The following is a 17531-nucleotide window of genomic DNA, read 5'->3' as shown; positions in this document are numbered from 1 at the left end:
GGTCTAATGTCTTTAAGTGGCCTCTTAATTGATTTGGCTTCCGGCTGTCCGCTATAATCATTTTTAGACACAGTAAACAGTGGTCTTTCCTCATCTCCCACTGTCTTAAAAGTCAAAGCCAAAAGGCAAACGGCCCGAAAAAAGCGCATTCTCGGCGGCCAAGGGAGAACCGTAGGTGAGGGCGGTCGTCGTGACGATCCCAAGCCGAAAATGCCACTTCTCCGGCGGACACATGAGAACCGGAGAAGACAGTGGGTCGCTGCGTGAGTCCGGCCGGAAAGCGGCTTTCGAAAACGGCGCACAGCTCTTCATAAATCTCTTTTGTGTGTGCTCTTGCTTAGTTGAAAAATACTGCTAGCACTCTGAAAATGAGAGCGCCACTGCCACCCACTGAGTGGATGTGCAAGTACACTTTATTCTAGTACGGCAAAAAAAAAAGCATGTTCCCCGAGGTCACATGCGCCACCCCTGGCATCGCTCGTGCCCCACTATTTGAGAAGTACTGACCTAGAGTGTTTTTTTTGTTTTTTTTTACCATCCGTATTTGTTCTGTGATAAAGATTTTATTTTTTATATTCATAGGTCTTAATAAGCATTATATTTGCTTGTCAGAAATGTGCAGAGACTCTGTGAAGACAAACATACTAACAACATTGATGGATGGAACCAAATTCTATAGGTCGACCGATATATCGGCTGGCTGATATATCTGGCAGATATATGGACGGGCATCGGCCGAAAAAATTAAAAATTGTCGTTGTTGAAGCTTTTTTTTTTTTCTTTTTAAATGCCTTTATAATCTACATGCTTTTTATTTTTTTAAAAAAAAAGGATTTTTGCCTCGAATATCGGCTTACAAAATCGACTTTGGATATTTGCAATCGGCTGATTTTTAAAAATTTTTTATATAGGCATCAGGATTTGAAAATCCCATATCGGTCAACCTCTACAAAATACATAACATATGCCTTCTATAGGTTTCACCTACTGGGAGAGGTAATCATTGTGAAATAATCTCATATAATATCTCCCATATTTTAGCAATCAAGCCATCTTTCTGTAGATAACATTGCATTCATTCCAATTAGACGTACATACACCATATTATTTCCTTCAACTTGCACAATAGGAGTTTTTCTTTAGTGTTTGGATGAAGTCATCACGCGGCATGCTCGTCTTTGCCCTTGTAAAATTTGTGAGATCACACTCGCATCAAGCTGACGGCGGGAAGCCCTCTTTCGGCCAGCCAGCCAGCCAGCGCCCTACTCTAGTAATGATGTCATAGCCTTCTCTCACGCACACACGCTTTGGTGCGTAGCGGCAGCAGCGCTCGGCAGAGCCTGCGGCCACGACGCCGGCCGAGGTTACTCAAGGTCGTTGTGTGCTCACTCCATCACAGGCGCAACACAATGATGTCGTTTTAGTTTATTTTAGTTTCGGTAGCAGAGGCCAACACGTGTTTTCGTGATGACTTTGTGATTTCAAACTGTGACAACAATCTTGCTGGGACTATTAGGTTCTGCTGTTTCAGTTAGCATAGCATCAGAGTTCAATCAGGCCTCTATTGGATTCCACTGGGAAAAAAAAAAAAAACATATATTGTTCAATGGAACAAAAAAAGTGTTTTTCCAAATCCCTGCCCAGAATATATATTTCTGAAAAAAGATTTTACTCAGTAAATTTAAACAATTATTCAATTGTTTTAATGCAAACCATCTCTAAAATATGCCATATTTTTCTGTAAATTATTGTTGGAAGTGAAAGATAAGACAAAAGACGGACATAAACATTCAACATACTGTACGTAAGTACTGTATTTGTTTATTATAACAATAAATCCGCAAGATGGCATTAACATTATTAACATTCTTTATGTTAAAGGGATCCACGGATAGAAAGACTTGTAGTTCTTAAAGGATAAATTTGGGTACAAGTTACAGTAATTTTATATTAAAATCCCTCTTGATGTTTTCGTTTTAATAAAATTTGTAAAATTTTCAATCATAAAATAAACTAATGGCTTGCCATTGTTGACATCACCGAGCGTGATGTCACATGGGCTCCCTGCCGTTCTTCCACAGTGTCTTTAACTATGTGAGATAGTGATTGAAATACACCACAAGGTGTCAATGGCGAGTTTTAAATTAATTAGAGATTTAGCCAAGGCAAAGTCTGAGTAGGTTTTATGTGTATTTTGCATAGCTATTTTGATTGGGAATGCCAGTTCTCTTTGCACTGAGCGCTTTTCTTTTTTTGAACATTATTTTTTTGATAGATAGGAATATCATTTTTGTTGTGCTTTCTCTAAATGATACTGTAGCGATTTAACTGTTCCGTGCAAATGCATGATGGGAAGTTGGGCAACCATGACTGTCAGTGGTGGCTGCAAATGGTATACAGTATGTTCTGCGTTGTGTTTGATTAAGCATGTTAGGAAAAGATCGTCTCCTATGAGAGATAGGAATATTATAGTTGTTGTGCTCTCACTAAATGACGCTGTAGTGACTTAACTGTTCCGCACAAATGTATGATGGGAAGTTGGGCAACCATTACTCTCAGTGGTGGCTGCAAATGGTATACAGTATGATCTGCGTTGTGTTCAATTAAGCGTGTTAAGAAAAAGATTGTCTCCTGTCATTCTTCCCCACAATATTTATATTTGTTGTGAAAGAGTTGCCAAAGCTTAAGCCAATAAAAGGTGCAGTCCAGTGAACGCTTGTGTCCACTGGCATTTCTCTGCCTTTTTGCTCCTAATGTGCTAAAACGTCGTCTTTGTAAACTGTTTGAGGCAACGCATGAACAGGTCATTCTGTACATGCGTTAATTGTGTCAAATATTTGAATGTGATTAATTAAAAAAATTAATTACCGCCCGTTAACGCAATAAATTTCACAGCACTAGAAACAATATTATACTTTAATACTAATTTTAAAAAAATCTATTTTTACAGATTAGGAAAAAAAACAACAACCCCTTTTTCGAGGAAAAAAATTAGTTTTTTTTGTAATCATAGAATTTCGAAAAACATACCGTATATGATGTATGTGCAGTATATACACTGTGGTACCTTGACATACGGTGGCATCGACCTGTGACGACATGCTCGAATTACAATGATTCATGACAGCTTTGCAATTTCATTGTTTTCCCACACGATGGCAGCACGGTGGATTTTCTTGTTAGGGAAATCAACATGGGTCCCAAGACGGTTAGTGCAGGTGGTGAAAACAGGAAAAAGGTGATGCTTACCTTTGAAATTTAGATGGAAATGATAGAAAAATATGAGCGTTGTGTGCGCAGCTGTGAACTGGCGAGACAATACGGCCTGAATATTTCTATGATCGCGACGGTCCTCCTTCCACCTCCATTCGCCAGTGTTTATAAATTAAGGATACAGTTATTATGATTGTAACATCAGCAAGGAAGTCGTCAGCTTCGTCAGGTTTTTTAATCATTTATTTCAGAACTTGTGCAACACAACACGGCTACTGTCCGCCCATAGACTTCATAACCTATTGACATGACACGGGAAACGGGGCCGATTCGTAGGGGTCCTCTTTTCAAAAACTTCAAATTCAAATATTTTCAAAACCAAAGCTGCTACCGACCTAAAACCAAAACAGGCACCTACCTTAGCCATATATGAGTCTCCATGAGCTGCGGCATCAAAAAAGTTGTTCCCTAATAAAATCCCGATTAATTACTTTTTATATAAGTATAACAAAACTTAAAATGGCTATGAATGCAGAGATAGTCATCTATATTTTCAGGATCAATAGCAATATTTTACATATCATATAAGTTTTTGCCCAAAATACCAACTTATTTTTCTTTTATTTACTGCATGTTTTCAACTGTTAATAAACTGCTCAGTTTTCACATCAGAAACCTAATACTTGAGGAAAGCATGCAGAATCAATTATAATATATAAATTAGGGCTGTCAAATGATTAAAATTTTTAATCGAGTTAATTACAGCTATTAATCGCAATTCAAACCATCTATAAAATATGCCATATTTTTCTGTAAATTATATATATATTCTGTAAAATAATTTGTTAGAATGGAAAGATAAGACACAAGATGGATATATACATTCAACATACGGTACATAAGGACTGTAGTGGGCATTTCACTCTACTGTCATTTAAATCTGTCTATGCTGTCCTCACTCCGAAGCATCTACTTTTTCCAAAGCTAGACAGCTAGTTAACGACGCCTTAATAATCAGACTTCTTCCTTTTTCATCTGATTTATTAATAAAATGGCCTCAAACCATTGTCCTCTTTAGACCGTCGTAAAACTACAAAAAAAAGTACACAAGCATTGCATTAGCAACAACGTTAGCTTAGCACGCTATACAGGTTCACTAAACATAAACAAAAAGCGTCTCATACAAAAAATATAACATTTCGCTTACTAACATAATATGTACATTCTTTACAACAACCATACTTACGGACAAATCTTGTCCAAGGATCATATAAGCACAACATTTCAACGTAGGCGTCAGCGCGAGACGTCGTGCAGCCATATTGAACTGGCAAGAAAGCAATAAACCATGTCGCAAAGCGACCACAAGAGTTCGCTGTTAGACGGCACAAAAAGCCTTGCTGTAAAACTTACCAAAAGGCAGAATACTGTCTGAGCGGGACATGTGCGTTAATTGCGTCAAATATTTTAACGTGACTAATTAAAGAAATTAGTTACCGCCCGTTAGCGCGATAATTTTGACAGCCCTAATATAAATACATTACCAATAAATTCTATATACAATCAAAACTTTTTATAGAATAGAATAGCCCTTTATTGTCATTATACAGTTGTACAATGAAATTGTGGCGCATTTCCCTTTGCAGTGCATGATAAGTTAAAATCTCAAAAGTGCCTTGCAAGTATAAAAGCTAAATAAACAAATATAAAAATCGTATCAGATAGCCCTATGTTCAGGCAGTGCAAATAATCGAAGTGAAGTAGCTGCAGTTTGACAGATAAGGCTTTGAATATTGCAGGTGAGTAAGTATTGCACATAGAATATTGCATATAAATGAATATTGGACTATGCCTTGGCGCATTTCCCTTTGCAGTGCATGATAAGTTAAAATCTCAAAAGTGACTTGCAAGTATAAAATTTAAATAAACAAATATAAAATGTGTCTCAGACAGCCCTATGTTCAGGCAGTGCAAATAATCGGAGTGAAGTAGCAGCAGTTTGACAGTTCAGGCTTTGAATATTGCAGGTGAATAAACAAATATAAAATGCGTATGAGATAACCCTTCTTTATAGATACGGACGTAAAACAGTCTCGAGTCTTGGTTAAAAGCAAATGAAACCGTGCAGGTAGTATTTATTTTACGTAAATATGGCGAATGTGCGGCTCGTCTTTAAGTTCACTGTGGCGCTGCCTTACCACAAGTCCACAGCAAAGAGCTTTTTACGTTGAAATTTTTGTGAATAAATGCTTAAATCCCTGAATTCTTTATACATATGGACGTAACACAGTCTCGATTCTTGGTTAAAAACAAAATAAACCGTGCAGGTAGTATTTATTTTACGTAAATATGGCGAATGTGCGGCTCGTCTTTAAGTTCACTGTGGCACCGCCTTACCACAAGTCCACAGCAAAGAGCTTTTTACGTTAAAATTCTTGTGAATAAATGCTAAAATCCTTGAATTCTTTATAGATATGGACGTAAAACAGTCTCGATTCTTGGTTAAAAGCAAAAAATAAAAGGGCAGTGTGAATTTACTTTACTTAAATCTGTTAAAGAATGATCCTAGTCTGCTAGCTCTTTGTTATGCTAAGGGGCTGCCACAATGGCTTTTGACGTTCAAAATTCTTGTGAATAAATGCTTAAATCACTGAATTCTTTATAGATATGGACGTAAAACTGTCTCGATTCATAGTTAAAAGAGCAAAAAAACAGGCAGTTACGTATCTATTTTACGAATATATGTCGAAGAATGACGCCAATGCCGTAGCGATTCCCATTCTCCCAGGGATTTTTTTCACAATGTTTCAAAATGCATGCATAGTACGAAAAATGTAATATTTACCTTGATTCCTCGAACAAATCACTCCTGACACAATCCTTCCTGTTTGTATGCGGTACAGCTTTCGTAGTTCTTCAAAAATCCAAGGTTAAACCCGACATGAGTGTGTGCCGTCTTCGGCTGACTATTACTAAATGAAGCTCAGCCCCCTATGGTAAGGCGTGATGCAAAGAATGACAAAGTGTCAGGCCAATAGATTATGAAGTCTATGCTCCAAACCTATGACAAATGACAAATGCATACACAAACATATATTAGCTGAAGCAACCTAAAGCCATATGTTGGCAGCTATCCTTTATCCGTGTGAGACATCTGAGTGCTCCCGAATGGAGGCATTATTGAACGACAGTCCAGCCAGACCCAGCGCTGCCGCCAGAGGGAAGTGTATCCTCTATCATTAAACAAAATACAATACTTTTGGACTCTTTAGATAGTTATTTTGAATTATTAAAGGGTTAATTCCAATTGATGCGTAAATTCAGGTTACGTCGCCAGCGTAGGAACGGAACTTGTTAGTCACTCGGGGACTACCTGTACTGTACTGTACTGTACTGTACTGTACTGTACTGTACTGTACTGTATATCATGTATTGTAAACTTTCACAAGAAGAAAAACTAAACATCCTGATGAAAAAAATGACTATAATTCTTGAGAGAAACAAATGACATTAAAAAAAAAAAAAAAAAAAAAAAGAATGGGGAAAAGGTGTTCTCTTGAAGCAAACATTTTTCCAGAGTGGTTTCCTCCTCCTCCCCTTGTGGAATGAGAGTTATGTGGAAGCCGAGGAAAAGTAGGGCTGCGGTGGAGGAAGGCATTTCCTGTATGTTACAACCTCTCACACACACACGGAGTTGTACGCACGCACGCATGCACGCCAAGCAAACAGCTGTCAGACACGACGTCAGCTCGCAAAGCATTCGTGATGAGGAGGCGACGGGAAAAAGTCCCCACTTTTCATGAAGGCAACATGAGCTCTATTATCTTTTCCACTCTGGTGTGTTCAGAGTCCTTGTGTTGATGTCAGACAATTGGTACAAGTGAATTCATGTACACAAAGTGTTAAATCTATATTTGGTCATTTAAAAAAAAAAAAAAAAAAAGAACTGGCGTCCACATACTGTAAGTGAACATCACATTTTGGGTCTACAATATCAACCCTTTATACAAGACATGTCCAAAGTCCGGCCCGGGGGCCAAATACGGCCCGTGGTCAAATTTCATCTGGCCCCCAGCCTCTGTCATAAAATCAATAACATCTGGCCCACACACAGACTTAATAAATTGGTCAGCAGTACTGCACCCAGCATATGAAGTAGCTTACACACGAAATGCTGCTCCTCATTTACCCACTAAAAGGCAGCAGCACTTTAACCCTTTATTGCCAAATGTATGACATTTGATACACCTAAAATGTCACGATTTTCAGACAAATTTAGAATTTTGACATTTCTTTTTGGAAAAAAAAAATGATGGCTGCAAGTCAACACATGCATCTGTAGGTTCCATGAGAAAAAAACATGATTTAGCACATGCACATGCTCCGCTCAAACAGATTAAAATGACAGCAGAGTGTGATGTCCGCTTGTTACTTGTTTTTTGGTGTTTGGCGCCCTCTGCTGGCGTTTGGGTCCAACTGATTTTATGGCTTTCAGCACCATGAGTGAGCATGGTGTAATTATTGACATCAACAATGGCGAGCTATTAGTCTATTTTTTGATTGAAAATTTTACAAATTTTAATAAAACGAAAACATTAAGAGGGGTTTTAATATAAATTTTTTCTAACTTGTACTAACATTTATCTTTTAAGAACTACAAGTCATCTATCCATGGATCGCTTTAAGAGAATGTTAATAATGTCAATGCCATCTCGTTGATTTATTGTTATAATAAACTAATACAGTACTTATGTACCGTATGTTGAATGTACTGTATATATCCGTCTTGTGTCTTATCTTTCCATTCCAACAACAATTTACAGAAAAATATGGCATATTTTATAGATGGTTTGAATTGCAATTAATTACGATTAATTAATTTTTAAGCTGTGATTAACTTGATTAAAAATTTTAATCGTTTATCAGCCCTAATGAAAACCTGTACATTTTTGGGTGGTTTTAGTTAAAGCAGACACTGTTTGTACATTTGTGTGATTTTGACAAAGATCATATTTGGTGGTGATTTTATGCAGAAATCTGAGGAATTCCAAAAGATTGTATGTTTATCATTTTTTCATACCACTATAATAGGCAAGGCAAGGCAAGGCAAATTTATTTATATAGCACAATTCAACACAAGGCAATGTGGCAATAATAGTAGTTGCCAGGCATACTACTTGTGCTGAGTGGTCGGTTTGTTAAATTGACACATAAGAAACCTTGAAATTAGGGCTTCCCCATGATTTTATTTGTGTGTGCAGGATGGATTTATCGAGCAGTATGTCTCGAGGTTACCTCCCACTTCAAAACGGATTGTATGTCTACTGCCGTCAATGGCAGCCAATGCCTTAAGCGTTGTCTTCAGTGACCTTTGCTGTAGTTGAGCGTGTGCCGACTGGACATCTGTTATCATTTCCTAGCAGAGTTTTGGAATAAATCCTTTTTTTTCTTTTCATTTTTTTGGACTGGTGCGTTCTGTCTTTCTCCTCCTCCCTTTCCCCCCCGCTGCGTCTCGCCGGCTGACTCGTTGTTGTCCTCCCAGTGAGTTTCTCTCTGCCTCTTCTCCGCCACCATCTGTTTGGCTCCGCTTTGTATTTCGCTCTCGGTCGCTCCATCTGTCCGGACGCCGTCGCCACCCGTGGCGTCCTCGCCATTTTAGCTCGCTACGTCGTGGTTCCCCTTCAGATAACAAGAGCTTAAAATAGAAAAAAAAAGTAGAAAGAAAACCATGCGCAGGTGTAAATTAAAAAAAAAAAAACTAATATTATTCAAAATGTTAAACAAAAGTATGAGTTGTGGATCTTGCAGGTTCAAAATGTTAAACAAAAGTATGAGTTGTGGATCTTGCAGGAAAAATACCCACATATTAATATTATGAAAGATAAATGATAAAAAAATAGGAACTACAGTGGTACCTCAACATAAGATTGCTTCGACATACGATCTTTTCGACATCCAACGTAAAATTTGACTCGCTATTTGTTTCTATATCCAACGACATGCTCGAAATACGACGATTTATTAAGACGGATGCACGGCGGATTTTCTTGTGAGAAAAATCAACACAGGTTCCAAGAAGGTTAGTGCAGGTGGTGAAAAAAGGTGACACTTACCATTGAAATGAAGATGGAAATGATAGAAAATATGAGCGTGGTGTGCGCATCTGTGAACTGACTCGACAATACTCCTCCTTCAGTCTCCGTTCACCAGTCTTTATAAGTTAAGGTGACAATTATTATTGTGGTAACATCGCTAAAGAGATCGCCAGCGCTTCGTCAGGTTTATAATCATTTATTTCAGAACTTGTGCAACACAACACGGCTACTGTCCGCCGCAATTGATGCCGACAAGAACACATTAAAAGAGAAAATAAAATCTGCCGATCGATCGGGTCCGATCACGTCATTTTCAAAGTATTGGAATCGGCAAAAAAATACCGGACGTGCCCTTTTTTAATATATACACATTTTTTAATTAAATCGTTTTCTAATTGTATTTAACGTTACAGACATAATATGTTACACTCATCCAGAGTTTTTAGTTTAGGCTTAAGGTAGGGTTATCAAATTTATCTCGTTAATTTTTAAAAAAATTTATCACGTTAAAATATTTAACGCAATTAATGCATGCGCTGCACGACACACTCACGCATTGTCGCGTTCAATCTGTAATGGCGCCGTTTTACCTATATATAGAGCTAAAAGGCAGCGTAAAATGAGTAGAGTGAATTTTGGCAGCCTTTGGAGCCTTTTTTTAATTGGCTAAAGCCTTACATTCCCTCTCCCTACGATTAGAAATATCGTGGGAAGCAATGTGGGGAAGAAAGGTAGTAATTGATCTTTTTCTTAACACCCTATGTTATTTCCCAACGCAGAGAAGATATATAAATTGGTACCATTACGCACAGTCATGGTTTCACTTCCCATCATGCATTTGGGCAGAACAGTTAAATGGCTACAGCATCATTTACTGAAAGCTCAACAAATACTCTAGATGGCAATATTTAGTCACAATATACAAAGTCACATGTATCCTTTAAGAATTACAAGTCTTTCTATTCGTGGATCCCTCTCACAGAAAGAATGTTAATAATGTAAATCCCATCTTGAGGATTTATTGTCATAATAAACAAATACAGTACTTATGTACTGTATGTTGAATGTATATATTCGTCCGAGTTTTATTCATTTTTTTCTTAATGCATTGCCAAAATGTATATGATCGGGAAAAATGATCGGGAATGATTGGAATTGAATCGGGAGCAAAAAAAAAAAGCAATCGGATCTGGAAATATTGGGTTCGGCAGATACTCAAACTAAAACGATCGGGCTGGAAAAAAGCATGATCGGAACAACCCTAATCTCTACTGCACCTTTCTTACTCTGACGTCAGCCACGCGGTGCGTTCAGGCACAACACAGTAAACATGTCCGCCACATTAGAAACCGATTCATTACATTATTATGTTATGCTCCGATTTTAATTTATAATTTATTTGTTTTGCCATGTATAATTGCCATTTGTAGTTGTACCAGCAGTATTTATTAAGGATATAGTGTAGGTTTTCGGGCTATGGAACAAATGAATGGAATTACAATGTATTTTTTGGGAAAATCCTGCTCAACATACGACCATTTTGACTCACAAACAAGGTCCTGGAACGAATTACAGTGCTGGCCAAAAGTATTTGCACACCTGCAACTCTGTCAGATAATGCTCAATTTCTCCCAGAACATGATCGCAATTACAAATGCTTTTGTAGTAATATCTTCATTTATTTTGCTTGCAATACAAAACACACATAGATTTTTCTTTTTTTTTTCTTTTTTTTTCTTTTTTTTTTATCATTATACACAAAACTCCAAAAATGGGCCGGACAAAAGTATTGGAACCCTTTGAGAAATCATGTGATGCTTCTCAAATTTGTGTAATTAACCCTTTGATGCACCTGTTACTTACCTGTGGCACATAACAGGTGGTGGCAATAACTAAATCACACTTGCAGCCACTTAAAATGGATTCAAGTTGACTCAACCTCTGTCCTGTGTCCTTGTGTGTACCACATTGAGCATGGAGAAAAGAAAGAAGACCAAAGACCTGTCTGAGGACTTGAAAAGCAAAATTGTGGCAAAACAGCGAGAACCAAAAGTGATATTTGCCATTTGGCAAAGTGGATTTTGCCATGTGGGCATTTTTTTTTTTTTTTTTTTTTTTTTTGCCATTTGGCATTTTTTTTTTGCTACAGTATGTGGCAAAATGGATTTGGATTTTGGATGTCAATGGCATAGCCTGACTTGGTTGCCAGTCGAGTGTCAATGCGCTGTAATGCTAAGTGTATGGTCAAAAGTCACAGCACCACGCTTTTCTTACATTTAAAATGAATGGAAAATTTGGACGTTTATAGCTGTCAATGGCATGGACGTGCGTGGCCTTCAAAACTCCCAACCCCCCAAAAAATGCACTATACCCCCCAACCCCAAAATGAGACAAACAAATCCATTTTGCCACATGGCAAAAAAAATGCCACATGGCAAAGTCCATTTTGCCAAATGGCAAATACCACTTTTGGTTCTCGGCCCTGCTGAAATTGTGAGGAAGCATGGGCAATCTCAAGGCTACAAGTCCATCTCCAAAGACCTGAATGTTCCTGTGTCTACCGTGCGCAGTGTCATTAATAAGTGTAAAGCCCATGGCACTGTGGCTCACCTCCCTAGATGTGGACGGAAATGAAAACTTGACGAGAGATTTCAATGAAAGATTGTGCGGATGGTGGATAAAGAACCTCAACTAACATCCCAACAAGTTCAAAATGTCCTTCAGTCCAAGGGTACAACATTGTCAACCCAGACTATCCGTCGGCGTCTGAATGAAAAGGGACTCTATAGTAGTATACCCAGAAAGACTCCACTTCTGACCCAGAGACATAAAAAGCCAGGCTGGAGTTTGCCAAAACCTACCTGAGAAAGCCAAAAATGTTTTGGAGAATTTTCTCTTGTCAGATGAGACAAAAGTAGAGCAAATTGGGAAAAGGCATCAACATAGATTTTACAGGAAAAAGCAAGGCCTTCAAAGAAAAGAACACTGTCCCCACAGTCAAACATGGCGAAGGTTCCCTGATGTTTTGGGGTTGCTTTGCTACCTCTGGCACTAGACTGCTTGACCGTGTGCATGGCATTATAACGTCTAAAGACTACCAACAAATTTTGCCGCATAATGTAGGGCCCAGTGTGAGAAAGCTTGGTCATCCTCAGAGGTCATGGGTCTTCCAGCAGGACAATGACCCAAAACACACTTCAAAAAGCACTAGAAAATGGTTTTGAGAGAAAGCACTGGAGATTTCTAATGGCCAGCAATGAGTGCAGACATGAATCCCATAGAACACCTGTGGAGAGATCTGAAAATTGCACCCTTGAAATCTCAGAGAACTGGAGCAGCTGGCCAAAGAAGAATGGTCTAAAATTCCAGTAGAGCATTGTAAGAATCTCATTGATGGATACCGGAAGCGGTTGTTCGCAGTTAATTTGTCTAAAGGTTGTGCTACCAAGTATTAGGCTGAGGGTGCCAATACTTTGTCCGGCCCATTTTTGGAATTTTATGTAGAATGATAATGATTTCATTTTTTTTTTTTTTCATTGTTTGTGTTTTTTCATTGCAAGCAAAATAAATGAATATTTCACTATCAAAGCATTTGTAATTGCAATCATTTTCTGGGAGAAATTGAGCATTATTTGACAGAATTGCAGGGGTGCCAATACTTTTGGCCAGCAGTCTATATGCCGGAAAACACTCAGGTGGCTTGAAGTTCCGCTCTGAGACCCCCAATTTGGCCAAATGTCAAAATTGTCCAGTATGCATATGTGATACATCATTTTGTAGTGGAAGAACAAACTCGTGGTGAGAGCATGGGAGAGCATAATTAAAGACACCATAATTTTAATGAGATATTATCGCGTACTTACCTTGTTTCGATCCAAAAACTCCGTGTAGCATGTCTTACCAAGTGTTAAGACACAGGTGCACCGGACTTTTTGGGTATTTTATGGGTGAAACACGGTAATATAACAAGGGTCGCAATGCATAAATCGCAGACATCAAGGAGTGGTCGAGATTTTGTTTTCCAAATATTTACCCTTTTAAAGGTTTTTTAAATATTCATTTATTTATTTTTTATTTTTTTCTTTGTTTGGATTGATTTTTTTATCATTTGAAACAAAAGCGGTTGCGCGACCTCTGTAAATGGGGTTCTCCAGGGTAAAAAGGACAAATTAAAAATAGTTCAGGGGCTTAATGCGCCATGAAACTGCAATGGCAGCATATAGGCATATTGTTCTATCTAACACACCAGTTATTTTGGCTTAAAATCCAGCAGTTTATTTTAAAGAGGGGTGCAAGAGCAGAAACTGCTTTTTCAGCCTTGTCTGTGTTTTCCGCCATATATTTTTGTATCTTTTTATATAAAACAGTAGAGACAATAAAGAGACACTTTTCTTGTTTTTTCTAGAGTCAACGCACTGCATCGTGGGAAATCATCCAGAAGCGCTCCTCAATGGGCCGGACCACCTGCTGACCAACCGGGGGTGGGGGTGTTGGACGTCCTTAAATTGAAATGAGGTCAGTTGTTATAAGAAGGCCCCGTACCGACCCGTATCATTTATTCAAAATCCAATACAAAAAAATAGATATTGCCAACGAGCGGGAAGGTTCGCTGCCAACCTCCCACTTCAAATGGATCGGACGTCTACGAGTGATAAAGTCATTTTACTTTTATGCTATCTGGCAAAGTCCGCGGAGAGTAGTTCCTCTGAACCAAACGTTCACATTATATTTGGACGGCTCCGGAGTTAGCTTTGGGAACCATTGACGCACTTTTACCTTCATCTGTTTTCATTGTTATTATTCTGTTGCGGAAAGGCCGCCCCCGCAGGTCGTCCATCATGCAAACACAAAACAACACGCCGAGCGCACTCCAAGTCATCGTTACGATGATGAAAATTGCCAGCAGGTCGTAAAAATCCACTCATTTTCCTCCCGGGTTCCCGAAAAGGCGTAGATGAAAAACAAATATTTTGCTATTTGTGGGATCGTTTTGTGTCGGAAGACCGCAATAGGAGCTGAAAGTTGAACGTCGAGCGCTGTCAATGGCAGCCAATGAATCTGGCTCACAAGAGATATAATTGCCATGATTGTGGTCAGCGGACCAAAATGAGTTTGAGACCCCAGTCCTTAAAGTGCCTATGACAGCAAAAAGCATGTTTATTTCATATTTCTGTAGTATTTTATGTTCCTGAATGAAATGGACCGCTTGAATGTGTGGAAGTTCCGCTCTGAGACCCCCAATTTGGCCAAATTTCAAAATTATCCGGTATGCATGTGTGATACATCATTAGAAAGCTTAAAATCTCCATTTTCTGGGGGAAGAATAATTTTGAACAGGAGGGCATTTTAAAAAAAAATGTTTTTTAAACAGCAAAACCCTATCTGGAGGCGAGAGCAGAATTACAGACGCCATGACTTTAACGAAATATTATCGCGTATTTACCTTGTTTCGATCCAAAAACTCCATGTAGCATGTATCACTGAGTGTCAAGACACGGTTGTAAATGCCCACAGCAGGATTTTTTGGGGATTTCATGGGTGAAACATGGCAATATAACAAGGGTTGCGATGCAGAAATCGCAGACATCAAGGAGTGGTCAAGATTTTCTTTTTCATATAGTTACCCCTTTAAACGTTTTTTTTCCCCCAATTTTTCTTTGTTTGGATCGATTATTTATCATCTGACATATCCAATAAAATGCGACAGTAATAAAAAATACAGTTAAGCCATAGTTATGAGGTAGATATCCGTGTCTTTTTTACAGACGCCAATTTTTTCCATTGTGACGTCATTTGTTTAAAAGTTTAAAATATGCGAGTGAATAATTTTTTGAAGTCGTTTTTTTTTTTTAAACAAAATATAAGATCAATTAATGATTCTAAGCTAAAAATGACAGACATTTAGAATAATAAATACAATTAATTACCTTAGTTTTATGGCTGGATTAAAACAAAAGCGTTTGCGCGATGTCTGTAAATGGGGGTTTTCAGGGTAAAACGGACAAATTAAAAATAGTTCGGGGGCTTAATGTGCCATGAATCTGCTATGGCAGCATATAGACATATTGTTCTATCAAACACAACTGTTGTTTTGGCTTAAAATACAGCAGTTTCTTTTAAAGAGGAGTGCAAGAGCAGAAACTGCTTTTTCAGTCTTGTCTGTGTTTTCCGCCATATTTATTTAGTTTTTTGGATCCTGCGGCATGAAAATTAGCGGCTTCCTGTTTTGACAAGGATTGCTAATGTGACGCCAGCGGGATAGTCATCTTTAGTATACAGCCAATACTACACGACTGCGGATTCAGCTGGTTTTGCGAATAAATTCATTTATTTTTTGTATCACGCCAGCCAAACGGCAGCAGAACAATGTTGCTGCACAAGGGAGAGGCGTATGAGCCTTTTTTAAGTGAGTAAACATTGTGTTTTGTATTATGTCAAATACTGGGATCAGTTTAATACGTAGATGGCTTGCATTTTTTGGCTGACATGCCCCTTGTCCACTCGGCCGCCGACCGGTGGCTTGTCGCACATCCCCCTGCCAGGAGAGCACTATACTCGGTTTATTGCCCTCTTCATGTGCCCGGTGTTCTGTCAAATTTTCCACCCGATCAGAAATTGAAACTTTGTGTTAAAAATGGCCGCGAATACAGCGATTACAAATTAAACACTACAAACTTTCTTTAAATAAAGGACTACTTACGTTTGATCATGGATGGGCAGGTAGAAAAGATCTCCTAAGACATATTCTGTCATGTTAGCTGCACAACAACTGCAGCCGCTCTCCTACGTCTCTCTCGCTGTTTACGTCTTCACCGTGTAGGAAAAGAATTATTTTGCCATATTCGTGTTGGCCATTTTGCAGCTACGCTCTCCTCCGACGTCGGCCGGTTTATCTGGTGGTCGTTGTCCAGCTGCTTCCTCGCAAACAAGCCCTCTGCCCTCAGCAGGGGAATGACGAGCTTTAACTTGCACATTGCCGGGCGGGTTGCTGATCGGCGAAGACAATCGACAACACCGCTGCCGTGTAAAATGATCTAGGCTATTTATGTGCGATTTTCCGCTTTGAAGACTTTGAAACATCACTCGGTTCAGGTTAGCATGTCAGCTAGCTGTCACCCCTCTCGGTTTGTTGATATTCTCCGAAGCCGGCAGGGAAATGACAAAAGCCTAACTATCTACGGTGGCATAAAATATCGTTCGGGAGGTTCGACAGTAAAGGTAAAGTCGACAGTTTTGACCATTATGGAGTAATTTTGCTATGTCGTACTGAATAAAAGCATTTTTAATATTTCATATTCCATTTACCACAAGACTGTTATTTATCATGACCATATCATTTATTTAGCAATTGGGGAAAAATACTTCGATAAAAAGAATATCCTGTAAAAATACTGGAGTAGAGAGACTGAAACAATGACATTTTGCGGCTCTCTTTGTCGCATTTTCCTCGTTCTGAATAATTCCCCCTCAATGGGCTGAATTCTAAATCAGATGAAACCATGACCCTGCCGACGTCATTCTCCTGTTGGGGACGCTAGAGCCCTATAATGGTAGGCGTGGCTAAATGGCGGATTAAAACACTAATTTCTCGTCATCTGCGCTTTGCCAAATTGTTGTATATAGTCGAATCGAATCAAAATATTATTTGAATTCACATAATAATGCTATTTAAGACTTTTTTTATCCTGTCGTACGCACTTTAAGTACAAACAACATATCCTGTAATCTAAATGATATATTCTGTGGCAGTCAATGAGTTCATGAAATCAAATAGTCATCCTAGATTCAACCCGCTGTTTGTTTTCTTCTTGAATTTTTTTCTCCCATTTTTGCGTCTTTGTCAAAGAAATTGCTCAATTTGTCGCTTCACGCCGCCTGTTCGTGATGATGGCTTTTGAGAGGTAGCTATACATGCGAGTTGTTCACGTGAACACGCTATTGTGCGCCACGCGGACGCCTGTGGAGTTTGCACCCGTTCGCTCTTCGCCGGCCAAAGTTCCATACAATGCATCCATTTGTTTAGCGCCATCGTAGCGGCTTTGTGATGTCGCGACTGGGAAATTGGATGCTCGGACCGTCACACTTGTATGTCATCTGACTTCCTGCCTTTTGGACAAATTTTGTTTTTTTCGACTTGGCCCTTATTGCTAAGAGTTGCGGCAATAACAAGACAAACAATACCTAATGGTTTCTCCAAAAATCTGTTCTCTTGGCCAACTCATT

The 17531-nt window shown here is 38.8% G+C and overlaps 1 protein-coding gene across 3 annotated transcripts in view; it reads left to right on the top strand.

The window, feature by feature from the left end:
* Positions 1 to 17531, top strand: part of atxn1a (ataxin 1a) — a 128110-nt gene that overhangs the window by 68872 nt on the left and 41707 nt on the right. For all 3 annotated transcript variants that reach the window (XM_057827143.1, XM_057827140.1, XM_057827141.1), the window contains exon 3: positions 13714 to 13823. The gene's annotated coding sequence lies outside the window, so the exon portion shown is untranslated. The remainder of the gene's footprint in view (positions 1 to 13713; positions 13824 to 17531) is intronic.

The sequence above is a fragment of the Corythoichthys intestinalis genome, chromosome 22 (assembly GCF_030265065.1).
Source record: "Corythoichthys intestinalis isolate RoL2023-P3 chromosome 22, ASM3026506v1, whole genome shotgun sequence".
Taxonomy (NCBI): Eukaryota; Metazoa; Chordata; class Actinopteri; order Syngnathiformes; family Syngnathidae; genus Corythoichthys; species Corythoichthys intestinalis.
The sequence above is the reverse complement of the archived record's forward strand: the minus strand, read 5'-3'. Positions and strand labels throughout refer to the sequence as shown.